Source organism: Gallinula chloropus, assembly GCF_964237585.1.
Source record: "Gallinula chloropus genome assembly, chromosome: 9".
In the NCBI taxonomy this organism is placed as follows: Eukaryota; Metazoa; Chordata; class Aves; order Gruiformes; family Rallidae; genus Gallinula; species Gallinula chloropus.
Window position 1 is genome coordinate 14,061,809 of NC_140094.1, and position 16,606 is coordinate 14,078,414.

A 16,606-nucleotide genomic window follows, 5' to 3' on the forward strand; every position below is an offset into this window, starting at 1 on the left:
GTTGGAGTGGAAGGATTTGCAGATAGAGGGTTGCTCACCCCCAACACTGAACCCTTCGTGGAGGTAGGCTGCAAAACGAGCTGGGAGAATAATTCCACTACAAATTGCTGCAAGTGTTAAAGCTCCAGGGAACAGATTTAATAGCTCCCTTCAACTCCTGCATTGGTTTGTCAGACTCCAGTTTATGGGCACAGCTGGATGACGGTGAGAGAAGGCAGGAAGGGGAGGCTATACTGCACTTAAATGTGTGGAGAAAGTAGTTTGTGCTTGTTCAGGCTTTCCTTTGTGTCGATTCACCCCTGTAAGCTTAGATGCATGGAGGAGAAGCTCGGGTGATGGGCGAGGAGCTTTAATCCATCTTGCCTAGATGAGCAGTGTGGGAACGGGCACCAGACAGGCTTTACATACTTTATGAACAGCGAAGCAAGGTTTCAGCAGCTTGGTCTGAAATTTGGGTGGCCACATGTAAACACCAGTGATCTTAGCTTTCTGGGCAGAAAAAGAAAAGTTATGACTTCGAGCTTATATTTGCCTCAGATTTCAAATACTGAAAGGGGGAGGGGGAGAGTTTATAAATGCCAACTGAGCAAAATAAATGGTTAGTACAGAAAAACCACTGCTGGCGTGAAACCTGACTCACTGAGAGCCTCTTGTGTATAAAGTGCAAGTGCTGTAGTGATAGAAGGATATCCCGGCTGCATCCATTGTAATACAATCAAAATGCTACTTATTCAAGTGTTCAGAGATCAAAATGCCAAGAGGAAAGAAGGAAAACCATCTCTTTAAAGATGTGAATAAGTGGAAGCTGGAGTTTCAAATACTGTTTTGGGGAGTGTGCAAGGCAAACTGTAGTGATGCTTGCTGGAAGCATGTACTGAATACCTGCAGGACAGATTTGCTGACACCAGGGCAGCACTGCAAAGCTGGGGGGTGCTGGTATGCCCTCTTTGGAGGGAGAATCTGGGGTAGCTGTCATCCCATACAGATCTGTGGGTGCGGCTGGGAAGGAAGTACCTCAAGGTGATCTGGTTTTGTTAGCATGTGTGGAAATGCTTATCTCACCTGGCAGGCTTTGCCATGCCTCACAGAGGAAACATAAACACTTTTTTTGAGGTTCCTGGTATTTGATTCCATTCTCCTCCCACCCATTCTGTCTCTAATGGTAGGAATCACTCTCTAGATCCCAAAGCTGGTAAGCAAGGATTGCCAGTGCTCTTGCCAGTATTCACTCCTCTTGCCTCCCTCTTCTTCACTGAGAGAAAGCCAGTGTATTCCTGTAATGTCCTCAGGAAGGCTTGTGGTGCTGGAGTGGGCTCTGCACCTCGGTTTTGTCAAACTCAGCTCTTAGTGAGGCATAGAACTTAATTCTTTGGCTTCTGAGCAATGGAACATCTCTGGCTCCAAACTTTTGCGTTGCTCAGCCTTTGTTGACTATTAAAACCAGTCAGAAACTGGAAAACTCTAGACAAGAGGAACTATTAGGAGTGTACTTGCAAAACAAAAACCCCAACCCAATCAAACCAGCTCAAACAGTACACAGCTGCACCAACAGAGAAGTCGTTCAGGTGACAAAACTGCTCTGTGCTTATCTAATAGCTCTTCAGACCACTTCTAGACGCCTAAGGCTGTGCAAGTTTTCACTTGCTTGCTCTAAAGCTTGGCCACGCTTTCTGCATGCCAGTCCTTGCTCCTGTGCCAGGGTTCGGTGTGTGCACCCAAGTCATGGGTGCTGACCTGCCCGCGCAGGCTGGGCCCGCGGCAACAGGGCAAGCCCCCCTGCGAGCCCTCGCAGCCAGATGTGCCGGCGGGGGTGCAAAGCCCACAGGTGGTTAAAGGCTGGGGGAAAGCAAAAGCGAGCGTGTTGCGTCCTCACTGTCGCGACTGCAGAGGTGGCAGAGCCGGTGTGGCCGGCGGCTGGCTTTGTCCATCCCAAAGGGTGGGAAGGCTTGAGGCACTGGTGTGGGGAGCGGCGAGCCGGGGTGTCCTTCTGCCTCCCGTCCGAGGGCTCCCCCGCCCCGCACGGCGGGTCCGCGCGGTGCTGGGGAGGCAGTGCCCTCTAAAGGCCTCCGCACGCAGGCTGGCCTGTGGGCAGCTCGGCCGGGGAAACGTGCCCCTCACCCTCTGAAAACAGTTCCGGGGACAGCTAGGAGCCGCCTGAAAGCATTTCTTCACTAAAATAGCAAAGACATTGAGAGCTTGTCCGGAGCGCTCTGTGTCCCCCCTCGCCTCCGTGTGCTTCATCACTGCCCGCGGGGAGGCTCGCCTCGGGAGGCAGGCAGGGGAGGACGAGCAGGGTGGTCACCTGAGTGATCCTGTCAAACAGAAGTAAGGGCATCCTCTCTGTGCAGCAGAGGAGGAGGTGGCAAGGCCATTGGCCAAGCATACGTGGGGTGGGGGATCTTCCCCAGCGTTCAAAGCAGCTTCTTGTCCTTGGCCTTTCTCTGGCTGGCTGTTCCAGGTGGGAAGATATCTGTGCAAGGACCGTTTAGAGCTGTGTTAGCAGCACTCATCTGAGATGCCCTTATTTTGGGCAGTCTGATTTTTTTGCGGTTTTGACTGTTTCCCTGTTGAACACCCTCCTAAGGTAAATGGAGCAAATCAAAGTGAACGTTCCTGACAAATTAATGAGCAAACACATTAGCAGCTCTGAAATAGAAATGCCTACCCATCACATAAATTCAATTCACAGTGTTTATATATTTATGGAAATGTCTTTGAATAATACTCCCAGCTCTAGCAGAGATGATTTCTTCTTCCATTATAAAGCAGGTTATGTGGCGATAACTTCTAGACCCCTATGAGCTACTGGAGCATGTAATTATCTTGTTCCGCTTATTAATGATGAAAGGTCTATGCAAGTCCCAGAGTAGCTGTATGTACTATGCTCAGTAGTTTAAAGAGGCTGTATAAATTTAACGTCGTTTAAAAATTTACTTGCTGACTTTAAATAATCTTCAAATATGGAATATAAATGTTTTGGGGTGTTTAAAAGTCCAAAACTATAAATGGGTATGTAAAATCTAACGGATATGCAAGTCTGAACATTGTGGTGCTAACCCATGAAATGGTGAGAGCAGACTGTAAGAGAAAGAGCTGACCAGGTTCTGCTGTGCAGTGCATATTGCAAACAAACATCCCACTCACACAGATTAGGACCCAGCCTTTTAATTTTGAAGTAATATTATTGGTAATGGGAGAGATGTTAAGAATGAATTTCATCTTGACATCCTTGGAAGGTGGCCAGTTCATATATTTCTGGGTTAGAGATCTGCGAACCCCTGTTCCCCAACCTTCCTAAAATGGCATCGCTTGTGTTATGATGTCTCCTAGCTATAATCCTGCTTCTCCAGTCTGCCATAATAATGCTAATTAGTTCTGTATGTAAATAAACTATTGTTGACAGGACACTTTCAGCAATTCACATATGACTCATGGAGAGAGAGAGGTTTTAAAAATGATTTATCCATAAACAGAGATTCCATATGTCCTAATCTGGCATGGATTTCTCTCCTTCTCTTTATAGCAAGGAATGTGTGCATGCCTGTATAGCAGGGCTATAATGTGACAATTTGTCTCGGAGTGAAACCAGGATTTATGGTACTTACTGGAGACCACAGAGGTAAAAAGAACAGCAGGCTGCATTTAATCATCTGAATTTTCAAATATTTTTTTTGCTTGGGTAAATGTGTCTTTGTTTCTCTTCGGAAACACGTTCAGCTGTAGGATGGGTTCCTGTAAAGCTATCTGAAAATGCTGCAGGCATGTTTACAGTGAAGTGCACACAGCAGGTGGGAGAGGAACAGGGCACTTCTGCAGAGAAGGGTTTGAGCCTGGAACTTTCTAGCTGGGTGTGCTTCTGGCAAGACTGCTGCTATTAACACATCCTTAAAGAAAATGCTTGTATCATCTATATACAAGTCCAACCAACATTTCTGGAAATCAGGGCATACCTTGCTAATCCCAGCTAAGTGCCGTAGGAAATCCATTCAGAGAAGGAGGAATTGTGAGCGGTTAAATGCTACTCCTGTCTCCCACAAGGCCTGATCATGTGGCCTTTAGTGATGTGATGCTGTTCCAACCCTGAGAGGAGCTGTGCTGGTAGGGGTGTAAGAGGTAAATGAACCCTTTGCAAGGTGTGGGAACTTCCCTGGGATTGAATCTTAGGTTGAAGTACCTTGTCTCTGGGTTATTTTTGCCCTCACAGCCTGGACAGTAGTTTACATCCTCCTGGTGATGCTGTTCATTCTCCTTGTCTCTTCCTTTTGCTTTCTCTTTGGTTGTTTTTTGGTTTTAGCACAGGGTTGCTCATGTTACAGAAGTAATTCCTAGTAATTATGAGTAACTTGCTGATTCTCTTTTAAATGCAAACTAGGGTTCTGTTAGTCACTAGATTTCAGGATACAGTGCTTTGGGTTAAAACAAACAAATAAAGCCAGGAACCATGGAGCTGTTGATGCCTAGGGAACTGCAGCATGGGTTACCTGAACACACAGAAAAGGAAGATTAAAAACCCACATACCCTTTGCCAGGTGGTGTTTGTGTCTTCATAATTTTGCTGCAGGTGTGAGCCATAAAATGGAATGAAAGCAAGCACTGTGGACACTGAGCTGTGATGGCAGAACAAGAGCAAAAAAGGCTGAATTTTGTGTATGTAGGGGCAAAGCTGGCACCTGTGGAGAAAAAAGGCTGGTGCTTCTCATGGCAAAGACGCCAGCTTTGCTTCCAGTGGATTTGGAAGCCCTTTTCTTTCTTCAGAAAAAAGAAAGCTCTCTAGGGGCAACAGTGGTTTAATTGGGATGGCTTGTCACAGCCCTTGGGCTGAGAGTCCCAGTGAGGCTGCCAACAAAGTGCCAGCGTGGAGGAGATTTGTCTGCTGCAGACTCCTCTCTGCTGAGAACTGGGCCAAGCACTGGTGCATTGGCAGAGCTGTTTGTGGGAAAGGCAAAGCCAGAATTGCTTTTTCCTTCTCTTGAATTTACAATGACTTTTTCCCTTCAGGGTGTGTAGTGAGAAGAAACAAAAGCACCAGATTGGCTCACCCAAAGAAGGGGATCCCTGGCCTGAGTTTTCTTGCTTTCATCAGATTGCTTTGGTTCATGGCCTTGTTCTGAAGTTCTGACATTGACAGTTGTCATTTTCTGGTAACGTTGTACAGGGTTTATCAGTGACCCTTGCTGGAAGAGCTACTTTTTAACTGGTCCCAAGAAGCTCTCTTCCAGCCACTGCTCCTTCTTCTGATGTCTATGACTGAGAGAATCCTTTGGTAGCATCTGTGACAATATTCAAGTCAAGGTTCTACAAGTGCGTACCAGCAATAACATTAATAATAATAATTTTAAAAAATACAATTAAAAAGTAGGAGAGATTTTCTGAAGTTGTGGCTTTTCATGTTGTTGTGGTTTAACCCCGGCTGAGAGCTGAGATCCACGCAGATGTCTGCTCCTTAAAGGAAAAGAGCAGGGAAAGAGGGAGGGGGGGGGGGGGGGGGGGGGTGTGTGTGAGAGGCAAGGGAAGGGAAAAGGAAGGGGCAAATAACAACCCCAAAACCAAGAAACTAAGAGGCTTGTGGGTTGGGATAAGGATAGTTTACTAAGATAACAGAAAGATACAATGTAACAATGCTAACAGGACTTTAGAGCACAAACATATGAAGCTGTTGATACACAATGCAGTTTCTCACCAAACCCACAGCTCAGGCCGTGCCACCCAGAGCTGTCCCAGAACCCCACCGTCCCCCAAGAACTGCGCGTCCCGGAGCCGCCCTCGGCCTTCCTCCCATCAGCCCCCGATATCCTGGGCAGGACGTAACTGGCGTGGAATACTCTCTTTGGCCAGTTGGGTCACCTGTCCTGGCTTCTCCTCTCCTTTCTCATGAACAGAAAAATACGAAGAGCTGAGAAAGTCCTTGACTGTCTGACAGCAACTAAAAACATCAGGGTGTTATCAGCACTGCTTCCATTTTAACTCTCAAACACAGCATTCCATCCGCTGCTACAAATGAAGTTAACTCCATCCTGACCAAAACCAGGACACATGTCCTGATTGTAGTTCTCTCAGCTAGGAGACTTTTGGTCCCTTTTACTCCTCAATTCACATATGAGCATTTGCTGTGAAAAAGGAAGGTAGTTAAACAGTATTTTATCTTGTTTTGTAAGGAACTATGATGGAACCTTTGAAGTGTGGAACCTGAGCCCAAATAAAGGAGTAGGAAAAATGATTACCCAAGAAGGACCTGATGAATTGGATACATGCTTTGATTAGTTTCTGATGCTGGCTAACTAGTGGAAAACCTGCCTTAAGGCCCAGGCATGGAGGCATTACAAACCCCGCAGTGAGTGGATGCAATTCTGGATCTGAATACAGCACAGATAAGTGAGCTATCAAAGGCTAGTTAGAAACTGGAGATTGGTTCAGTTGTAATAGTTTTGTGATCTGCACTTATTGCTAAAAATACATTAATAGGCCTTTGCTTCCCACTGAGTCATTTCTGCTGTAAGCACATGGTGATGATAAAAGAAGAATAAAAGCAGATTTTGAGGAGGCAGAACTGATAGTTGGGTGTGGAGTGGGGACTACATTTGCCTAGCTCAGCTGAACTTTCTTTTTCCCCTTCTGTAAACATCTGACAACTTATGGCAGGATCCCTAGAATCTCTTTTTCATGCTGCTCTCATTAATTACTGTTTGAAAGTGGAAACTAAGAGCTGGGTTGCTTGGTTGCTGTGAGGTGAGTAATGCGTGTTTACTGAGCAGTGATCTGCTGCCTGCCATCACACCTTGGCTACCTGTACTTACTGGGCTTAGCCACAGAAAGGGCTTGGGGTTATATTGCATTCAATCCGTTTAAAACCAAAGGAGAGGGAGATTCTTTCCTGTCTCTATAAACAAATTCCTCAATGAGCAATATCCCCAAAACAGGGAACTATTTTGGGCAAACAGGGGTAATCCCAACCCAGAAGGCAGTCATTCTCGGGCATCTGGGACTGCTGGAGAGAGAAAGTTTGAGTGGAAGGTGAGCTCAGATATGGTTAGGGGTTACCTGGTGCAATTATTCAGGGAGTTCTAAATCCTTCTGAAAAGTCAGGTGCCCAGGAAGCTTAGTGCTCCCATGAAGTGAGAGCTGCTCTATGAGCTTGCATGTGAGCATTCGTGCAGGCATGTCAAGGCTTCCCTATGTATTGGAAGAGCTTCAGCTGAAGGATGTTTTTTTTTTTTTAGACCCCAGAAATTCTAACCAAATCAAAGCAAGATAAAAGCATAGAAAATCTGCTCAAGTGAAGACATACTTTTAATTACTTTTAGGCAGAGAGTGTGGCTGTACTTGAAAGTGTAAGTGCAGGACAGGGTTGCAGAAGATTTATTTCCTATTCCCAGCCCTCTGCCCAGCTTTTCTGCTGTTATAAATATAAAGAAAAAGGCTGTTGGTGTGAAAATCTTGTGACATTCCTCCTGGGAGCCTTTTGTTCCAGGGTCCAAAACATGAAATTAAAATTTGCCATGTGTGCAGCTTTTCTAAGTATGTATGAACTCTGAACAGTTAAAGAATTTTTGTAGGAACACTCTAGAGGAAGCCTCCCAAAATTTCTGGGTTGTATCTCAAGATGTGTAGGTCACAGTGAAAATGTAAAAGTTAGATTTGCAGGTGCAGCAGGCAGTTACCTGTGTTTGTTAGCAGCTGGTTTTGGTTGTTGCTTATCTTCCCATCCATTGGAACAGATTGTTACAGGCTGATAGTTGTAGAGATGCTTATGGATTCCCCTGATAGCCAGAAGTTTGTAGGCATAAAAACATAGGTTTATTTATGTGATCTAGAATAACTTACTGAAAGTCCCTTTTGAAAAGGACTTACTATTCAGGCCTTTTTCCTGTTTCTTTTGATATGAAGTCTGACTGATAGGAAGTTTTCTTTTTCCTATGATAACAGGTCCACCACTTTGGCAAGTCCTTTAATAGAGCATCTACCCAAGCATGCAAGCACACATAACTGGACTAGTTACCCCATAAAGAGTGTGTGAATTGCTGGGAACCTTGCAGCTACCCCAAGGACTCTACTCTTGTCCATCTGTCCGGCCTTTCAAGTGATAGCTGCCAAGCAGCTGTTGCTTTTGACTTGTATCCCTAACAGCATCCTCCCCTATATGAGGAATAGGTGGATTTTTTCTTGTGTATTGAGGTTGCAATTTTGATGGAAGGATTGCTGAGTGTTTAACAAAGAAACAGCTTGCCTTGTGAGAAGGGCATCCAGGGAAGAGGCTTTATTGATACTCAACATCAATAATTCAAGAAGGATAAAGAGCAAATAAGGTTCCCAGGATTTATCTGTAAGCAGCTAGGCTGCTCTTGTTTACTGAAGTAGTGGGGCCACCTAAGAAAATCTAGTTTGTCATGAAACAGGCACCATGTAAGTAGCTTTTGTAGTCCTTTGAGGAAGGGAACTGGAGAAAAAGGGACCCCAAATTGGTCTGCAAAAATAAATTGTGTTGAAACAAGTGTGGATAAGTGAAGTAATCCAGAAACTATCTCTTTGGATTTATTTAGCAGCTTCTGAAGAGCTTGTCTGAACACAAACTTCAAAGTGGATCGGAAGGTGAACCTGGCATGATCTAAACATACAGGCATTACTTGAGACCTATATTTTGTTCCAGGCTCTGCTACTGACCTGGAAGGAAGAAGGTATTTGGAGAAGATATTTCATGTGTCTTTGATTTTCTGTACAATCAAAGCAGTGATACCAGCTCCCATGAAAACATGTGGAGATAAGCTGATGGAAAGTTATTAATTATACTAGTAAAATCACTTCCATGATTGTGGCAAGTTTCCCAAACTAGACTTTTGAAAAAACTTTTCAGTAAGCAAAATTCCCTTGTTTAATGCCTCTTTCCCTCTCTTGTCCAGAATATGAGCGGGATCTCACTTTCTGTTGCTTTCACTTAATTGGATTAGTCATTTACCTCCAAAGGTATGTGCCTCAGGTCCAGTTCTTGCTGACAACCAAACCAATGGCCCATTACATGAGGTAGATGGAATCCAACATCAAAGGAGAGCGCGCAATTTGGGTTGGATAGATGCCAGGAGGTTTCTGTGCTTATCCAAATACCTGCATGCACTGAGATTTTTCTCATTGCTGCTAATGCTCCCTTCTTGCATGTTGGGAAGACTAAAACCTTTGTTCATGAGTAAGGTTGTACTACCATTATCTCCAGTGCTCTGAATGAAAGTGGTGGTGTGGGCTGCTTATGATGTTGGAGATTGCTTCTCATTTTCAAGTGCTGGTGCCTCTGGGGAATGAAAGTGAATGCTGCATAAAGCTGTCTACACGTGAGACTTTTAGCAGGGCCTCATAATGATCAGTGCTGCATTGCTGCTGTCACACAGTCAACAAACAAAATGTACAGTTGGCATTGCTGTAATGTGGCAGGAAAGGGTTGCGAGGAGACGAGAGCACTGAGCTCCTGCTGACTTCTCCTAATGAAGCTATTGCTGCAAAATAGCTTCTAAAACATCTGTGATGGTCCCTAGAGAGCCTGCCAGAGATGTAACATTGCAATAATTTGTGATGCCCTGGTCTAGATCTTGATGCTCTGTGCTCTTTGCTATGGTGAGACACAGCCAGTGTCCCTGTGGAACTGATTATTCACTGTAGAGCAGGAACACCTGCAATTTGAGAGTAATTCCTAATGGACACTGGGAAAGCTGGAACTGAGTCCAAAGCTGCTGAAGTGCAGGAGAAAGTCAGATACATATTTTCCTCCAGTATGTGTGAGAAATTAATCCCAGAGATCTCTATGGACCTGAGTGCAGCTGTTTTGCGAATTATGACCCCTTTGGATTGTACATTGAGCCAGACAGCTCGAGAATTGTTTGCTGTGTTATTTCTAGTATTCTCCTGGGAAAACAATTACATGGTTGGAAAAGACCTTTGAGATCATAGAGTCCAACCATACCTGTCCTTTACTAACTCATATGCCTGAGCATCCAGGGATGGTGACTTAACCCCCTCCCTAGGCAGCCTGTTACCTTTTGGTGAAGAACTTTTTCCTAATGTCTAATCTGAACCTGCCCTGGTGCAACTTGAGTCCATCCCCCTTGTCCTATCACCTGTTGCTTGGGTGAAGAGACCACCACCCATCTCTCTACAACCTCCAGCCTTATGTCCTGCATGAAGACAATTCATTAGTGATAAAGACAGGCCTCCCCAGAAAGAGTAATCTTTTGGACAGTCGTCCTTAGACAGCCAGGCTACAACAGATGAATCAAGAGGTCCTGCACCTCAAGGATACACCTCTTTCTGTCCTAGCAGGCTAAAGAAACAAGCTATATATTATTGACAGATTTTTTTTTCTTTGTTAGAAACAAAGTCTCTGGTCAGCTGAAGTTTTTGGAAGCAGATGCACAAGAAAGCGTCTGTCCTAAGGAACATGCTTTGGCAGGGGGGTTGGACTTGATGTCTTGAGGTCCCTTCCAACCCCTACAATTCTGTGATTCTGTGAAAGCATCTGGGCTTGGCTCCTTCAGACAGATACAGTGGGGCCAAGCAAATGCACTGCTAATGTCACTGGGAAAGATCAGCTCTATTTGGCCTGTCAGCCAGGCTGTGGGCACAGCCCATCCCTGTGCCTTGCTCTTCATGTTTGAAAAGTGGGATGATGCTACTGGTCTTACCAATACTTTAAGCTGCTGATAAGTATGTGTCTGAAAGAGGACGGTACTGTTTGAGCTTCACTTAGGTTGACAGGACCTGTTTGCTGTGGTGTCTCCCTCCTTATCACTAATGCAGGGATTTGAAAGCTTTCTTGCAGTACTGGGCTATCATATGAAGAGCTATGAAATCATGTGATCTTGCAAAAAAATTCAGTGTGACCTTTACAAAAGCAGCCTTTCTGCTAGACCATCTGCTGAAGCTGCAGGGGATGTGTGCTAGCTTATTGGGAGCCAGGGTGTCAGGGCTGGAGCACCCTTCGTGGCCCACAATACATCTATTTACAGCTACTTCCCTGCTGTGTCAAGTGCTCAGTTTTCTTTTCTCAGTCCTTGGCTGCCTCCAGTCCTCCTGCTTTTGCTGTGCTGAGACACAGCTTTTTCACAAGCCACGGGGCAACTTGCCCATACAGATCAGGCAGGTACAAAGACTGCTCTTGAAAGTCTTGTCCTGGGGGTCTGCATCTGTAAAACCTGGCTCTATAAAACTAGCATTTGGATATGGTTGTTCCCAGCATAGGATAACGTATGAAGTCAGGAATTCCAGCGTTAGTACTGGGCGTGGATTTGCCACTCTGACTTTCTTTTTTTTTCAAGGAGAAGATATTCTTGCTTTATTTCCAGAGGCAAACCTTTCCAAAGTTGCGAACACAAGAGCTTGCCAAATATTAGCTTTCAAGGTTTTAAGTCACACTGTGTTTACTCGAGTTACCTCTTCTTGAAGTCTATATAAAGAGTCATGTTTGCTCAAGCATAGTCCTAAAAGCCCCAAGACATGGCTCTGGAACAGGAGGTATGCAGCAGCAAATGTAAATATTGCTGTCCTCAAAATGGGAAGCCCTCAGATTAATCTGTAGAAGGGAAGAGTAACATGAGGAAAAAGGCTTTATAAGATTGGGAAGCAACTTTGTAAGATTTGGAGGTGAAAACTACTGAAACATACCTGGAATGGATAAAATTTGGAAATTCAGTCATACTGTACATGAAACTCTCTTGGCTGAGGCTTAGCCCTGCAGCTGCTCTCTTCTGCTCCTCAGTGCTGCCCTTTGCTGTCACTCAGGCAGCGATTTCCCATAGCCCAGCCTCTGGAGCAGTTGCTGGGAATGTTTTTCAGGGACTTCTGGACAAACTAAGCCAGCCTCTTGCTGTGGGATAACAGTTGGCAACAAAATATTCCTTGTACTTCGCAAAGTGATTCCCTCCCACCTTTTGTCAGTAATTGGTGTCACTTTTCTGGGGATGTTGTGGAAACATGAGCTGCATTTCAGGTGCTCTGTGATATGATAAATGGGAGAGGAATTTTCATGAAGGAGTGCCTAAATACAGTGCAAATAAAGAAAAAAAAATAATTGGATTAAAATTCAACTACAATATTTACAAGCCTCTCCACCTCCCCATATATGCAGGTATGCTGAGACCAAATTCATATTGTCAGCTTCCCACAGCTGAGACCAGTGAGCAGGGTGCTGGGCTGGCTGAAAAGAAGAATACTTGCCCTTGTTGTGCCACTTTTTCTGTGTATTCATCCCACTGAATTTCCACTTGCTTTTCCCCCCGCTCTCTGCAGGAAGCTGTTCTCAGCCCTCCCGCAGCAGGGGCAGGGCGTAAGTAAATGGGAGCTGCAGCAGAACCCCCCCTGCACAAGTTAATAGGGACTGATGCTCCTTCCCAGCGTGTTGCATCTAATGCCTGGGTGCGTGGAGGATTACTGCGCAGCTGGAGGCAGCAGGACCAGCTGTGGTCCCGCACCCTGCAGATGGATTTATGGTTTCCCGGTGCCATCTGCTGGCCTGGGACTTACTTGTGCACCGAGCAGCGAAGCCCTCCAGCTTCTCTCTCTCTCCCATAAGCAGATGCTGCAGCTCCTCGTGTCTTTGCAGGTGGTGTAACGCCAAGACACCCCCTTCCTTCACGATTTCTCGAGCTTTGCAAAGCAAATCCTGCCTGGGGCCAAGCACCTGTAAAACTGCTCTGCTCACGGTCTCTCCTGGAGCTGTTCTTCACCTGGGTGCCCGGCAGGCTTTCCACCTCTTTGTGCGTGTTGTAATGCTCTGTGCTCCATGGGAGCAGCCCCAGATCCAAGGGGATATGCAGCTGGGTCTTTTTTCTTTGTAACCAACCAGGCTAAACCTCCAAATCTGCGTGGCTTTGAGGGAGAGGGTTTGTCTTTGATGTGGTTGTGGTACTGGTAATAGTGAAGGAGGGGAAGGTTGTGAAGATGCTGCTGGAAAGCTTTGGGAATTTGGGAAGTTTGATGTTTGTGTAAGTCCCTGAAATAGCCTGAAGAAACAAAATGAATGCTCAGGTGGTAGAGGAGGTAGAGATGTTTGTCCTTTTTCTGTCTTGCAGTCTCACAAAAGGTCTGTGGCAAACAAAGATTCACTGTTGTAACAGCATTAGTTGATGTTCCTTGGCTTTTGGTGTTAGCACTCTTGATATCCTGGTAAAGCTGGTTTTATGCCTTAAACTACCATCACTGTCTCTGGCACGACATCTGCTCTGGGGTGATGTGAGCTGCAGGGGACCAATCTCTGAATCCTCCTCCCATTCTGAGCAAGAACATCTTGTCTGCTTGTAAGTGCTCCTTGGCAGGTCCCAAAGACCTGGCTGTGCCCATGTGTGCTGCACAAACCTGAAGACAGGATCTCTGTCAAAGCAAAAGCCAAGCAGTAAAACTCACAAAATTCACTTTTAAGTCTTCCAGGTTTTGGGGTTCATCTTGTGTAAACACCACATAAAAAGACATGCTCTGTGCATCTTGCTCTGACATCCAGGTTTGCTCTGGGCTTCCCTTATTTCTGCCTGTGGGGAACTTGCACTACTTAACCACAAATAAAGTGGAGTTCCTGACACTTAATGCTCGTATGTCAGGAGTGGGTAGCAGCAAGACCTAGCTGGAATCTGTATTAGCATGTTTGCAGACATGGATCAGAGGTTTGAAATCCAGATGTCACGAGGATGAATGAAGAGGAGAAGTTGCTAATCAAATTCTCAAGGACTGCAATGCAATAAAACAGGGTAACTTGATAGAAAATGTAATCAAGCCTCCTAGTCTGTTTTCCAGATGCATTTAGGCTCCAATTTTTCAGTCCTTATGCCTCCCTCTTCACATGGAATTTAAAGGGAAGGAGGATGTCTGTGAGGATCAATGAAGTAATTTAGTTTTACCAAGCAAGTCTAGTAATCCTGCTGGACAGATCTTCCAGAAGCTTCTTCCTCTTAGCTGGGGGAAATACTGTAAATAAATTCTCAATCTTCAAACTGTTACCGGTAAAGATAGTGCCAAGGCAGAAACTTAATGGGGGGGGGAAGATTATTTTTTCCTCTTCATTGGCCAATAAATGGTTAAATTAGAGAAGTTTTCTGTTTTGCACATATATGAACTATTTTTTCCCAAGTTTTAACACCTGATTCTGTGCTGGGTAAAAAATGGTACTTGTGCCTATTGTTGTGTTTGCCAAAATGATGTGATTAAATGCAGAATGTTTATCAGCAAAAAGTGTTAACAGACAATAAATTCTTGAGATTGCTGGATATGAAAAATGTTTCCCTCCCATTATTGACCAGGTGTGTCCCTTTGCTTCCAAACTCTTACTGAATACAGGAATCCCAGATATTCTGATATCCCTGTAAGATGAAAGGAGCTGAGCAGGTTCACAGTGGAGCTGCAGGTGTTGGCTTTCTACAAAGGAACCTAAGCTACAGGTTGCATGCAAAATGTTGTTTTGACAGGAGCAGCCTGATTGTACTAGCAAGCTTTAGCTTTCAGGGAGGTCATAAACTGCTAGTAAGTTGTGTATGTTAATGGGTAAGATTGCTTTAGGACAGAATGTTTTGGTTCCATCTTAGAGGCAATTTGTATCTTAAGTACACATCCTTGTGGGTATTAATCCTGCGTCTTGCAATCAGTGGCATGGATGGGGACGTTGTTAATTCTTCTAGGCCATGCAATTAAAAAAAAAATAAATGGACTACATACTTAAGTGATCAGACCTTGCAATATCCTCTCCAGAAGCTGTTTAACAGGCAGGATTAAATGAGGGCGTGTCATAGCTGCGTGAAAGGATTTCAAGCCTCAGCTTGTTTCCTAAACAAACAGGAGTTGACACCATGGAAGCTGGGATAAGGAGTAGATCTCTAACATGCCTGTGTACTCAGACATTTGGTTTCCAAAGAAGCTTGCATCATCAGAGCAGCAAACAGTGGATAGTAGTGATCACTGGGGCTGGGGGAAGTGCCCCTGTACCTTGCTTGGAGTTGGCTGGTCAGGTACAGACAGTGTAATTTAAAGCACATTTCAGACTTCTCTGACTCATGGGAAGGAAGGGGAGCAAGCTCAGACCCTAAACTTGGGTAATTTGACATGGCATCTTACACCCACTTCTGTTGCACTGCAGCTAATGAGCTGTGGGGGAGCCTGACAAGGCTGGAGGGATGCTCTGGTGGTTTAAAGCTGTATAAAACACATGGGTTTGCTTTGCTATTAAAATAGAAGCAAAAATTCAGAAGTCAAATGGAAGCAGCTGCCTTTGGAAGCTCTTGTCTTATTGCCTGAAATCTTCTACATTTCTCTTCAGCCTGTGTAGGCCCCCAGACCTGGGAGTTGGATGGCTTTGAGATGCCTTTGCTTCATGCTGCTCCTCTGTAGTCAGCAGTTATCGGTGAACTGGAGGGTGACTGCTGCTCAGATGCTTCCTGGGGGTTTGGTTACACTGACCCTTCAAGGAGAATAAGTGTCAATGCCAAAGCCAACATAGGACCTGGAAGAAGCTTTTCTTGTGTTTCTGTGCATCTATGCTAATATTCACTGGAAGAGACATGGGAAGTTTTGAGTCTTGTGTTTTTATCTTGCCTTTTGCATTGTTTTGCACTCACTCAACTAATTTGTTTTTTTAGGCTTGCTCAAGTTTTTCATGTGGCTCACACCAGAGATGGCTATACTTGGTGATGGGAAAGGGCTTACCTGTATTTGCATAATAAAATGCTGAACTGTTTAGTGGATACAAAATAGGAAGCACTACAGGAAGACAGTGAGGACTCTCTTTTCACAACTACACTGCAGAGGAAAGACATAACTTTTTTCTTGTGCTCCTTTTGAGTCTCATGTTCACCTGTGGAGCTGAGGGCTGCAGAAAACTTTGTTCCTTGGGGATGCTGAGAGCTCCCATAAATATCACTTAGCTTTATTCTCACCAGGAGGTTCATGCTCAGGCCTTAACTTCTCAGCTTTCTCCCTCAGGAAAAAAAAAAATCTATGCTCCTTTGCATATAAGCTACATAAATCACCCGAATAAGAAAATCCAGGGGCTGGAGCCTGTGATCATACAGCTGTGGAGCTGCATGACAGTTACCGCATCTTGCTTTAAGATCTTTGCTCTCAATAGCCACACGGTGGCAGCAAAAATCAAATAGGTTTCCCCATCCTAAATCAGTGTAGTAGGAGGAAGGAATCCATGGACTGTACAAGATCCAGTTTGTGATGATACAGTATGAAAAGGTATACTTAAGCGTGTGTGGGGACGACAAAAACTAATCTCAAAACATCCCACCTTCCTATCTGTAGTTCACAGAGGAGAGAAGAACTTGACCTTGTGACTACTTGAGTCGTCTTGTGCTCTGGAGGAATGAGACTGGGTGGGAGTGCTGCAAACTTCTCTAGACACTTTTAATAAGTTTTGGTTGAGCTGGATGAGTTCTCAAAGAAATGCATAAACATGTTTTTAGCATCCCTCTGAGGATGAATTAAAGGCATAGTGGACATCAGTCTGGTTTAGAAGCATATATACTTTACTTCAGTCTGGTCATATTGTCATTTACTGCTTCAGGGTCCTGTTAGGGGGTGGTTTCATAATGTATTTGTAGAGCACACAGCCGAAGTAATCCTTGAAGTCTAAATAAAAAGCAATAAG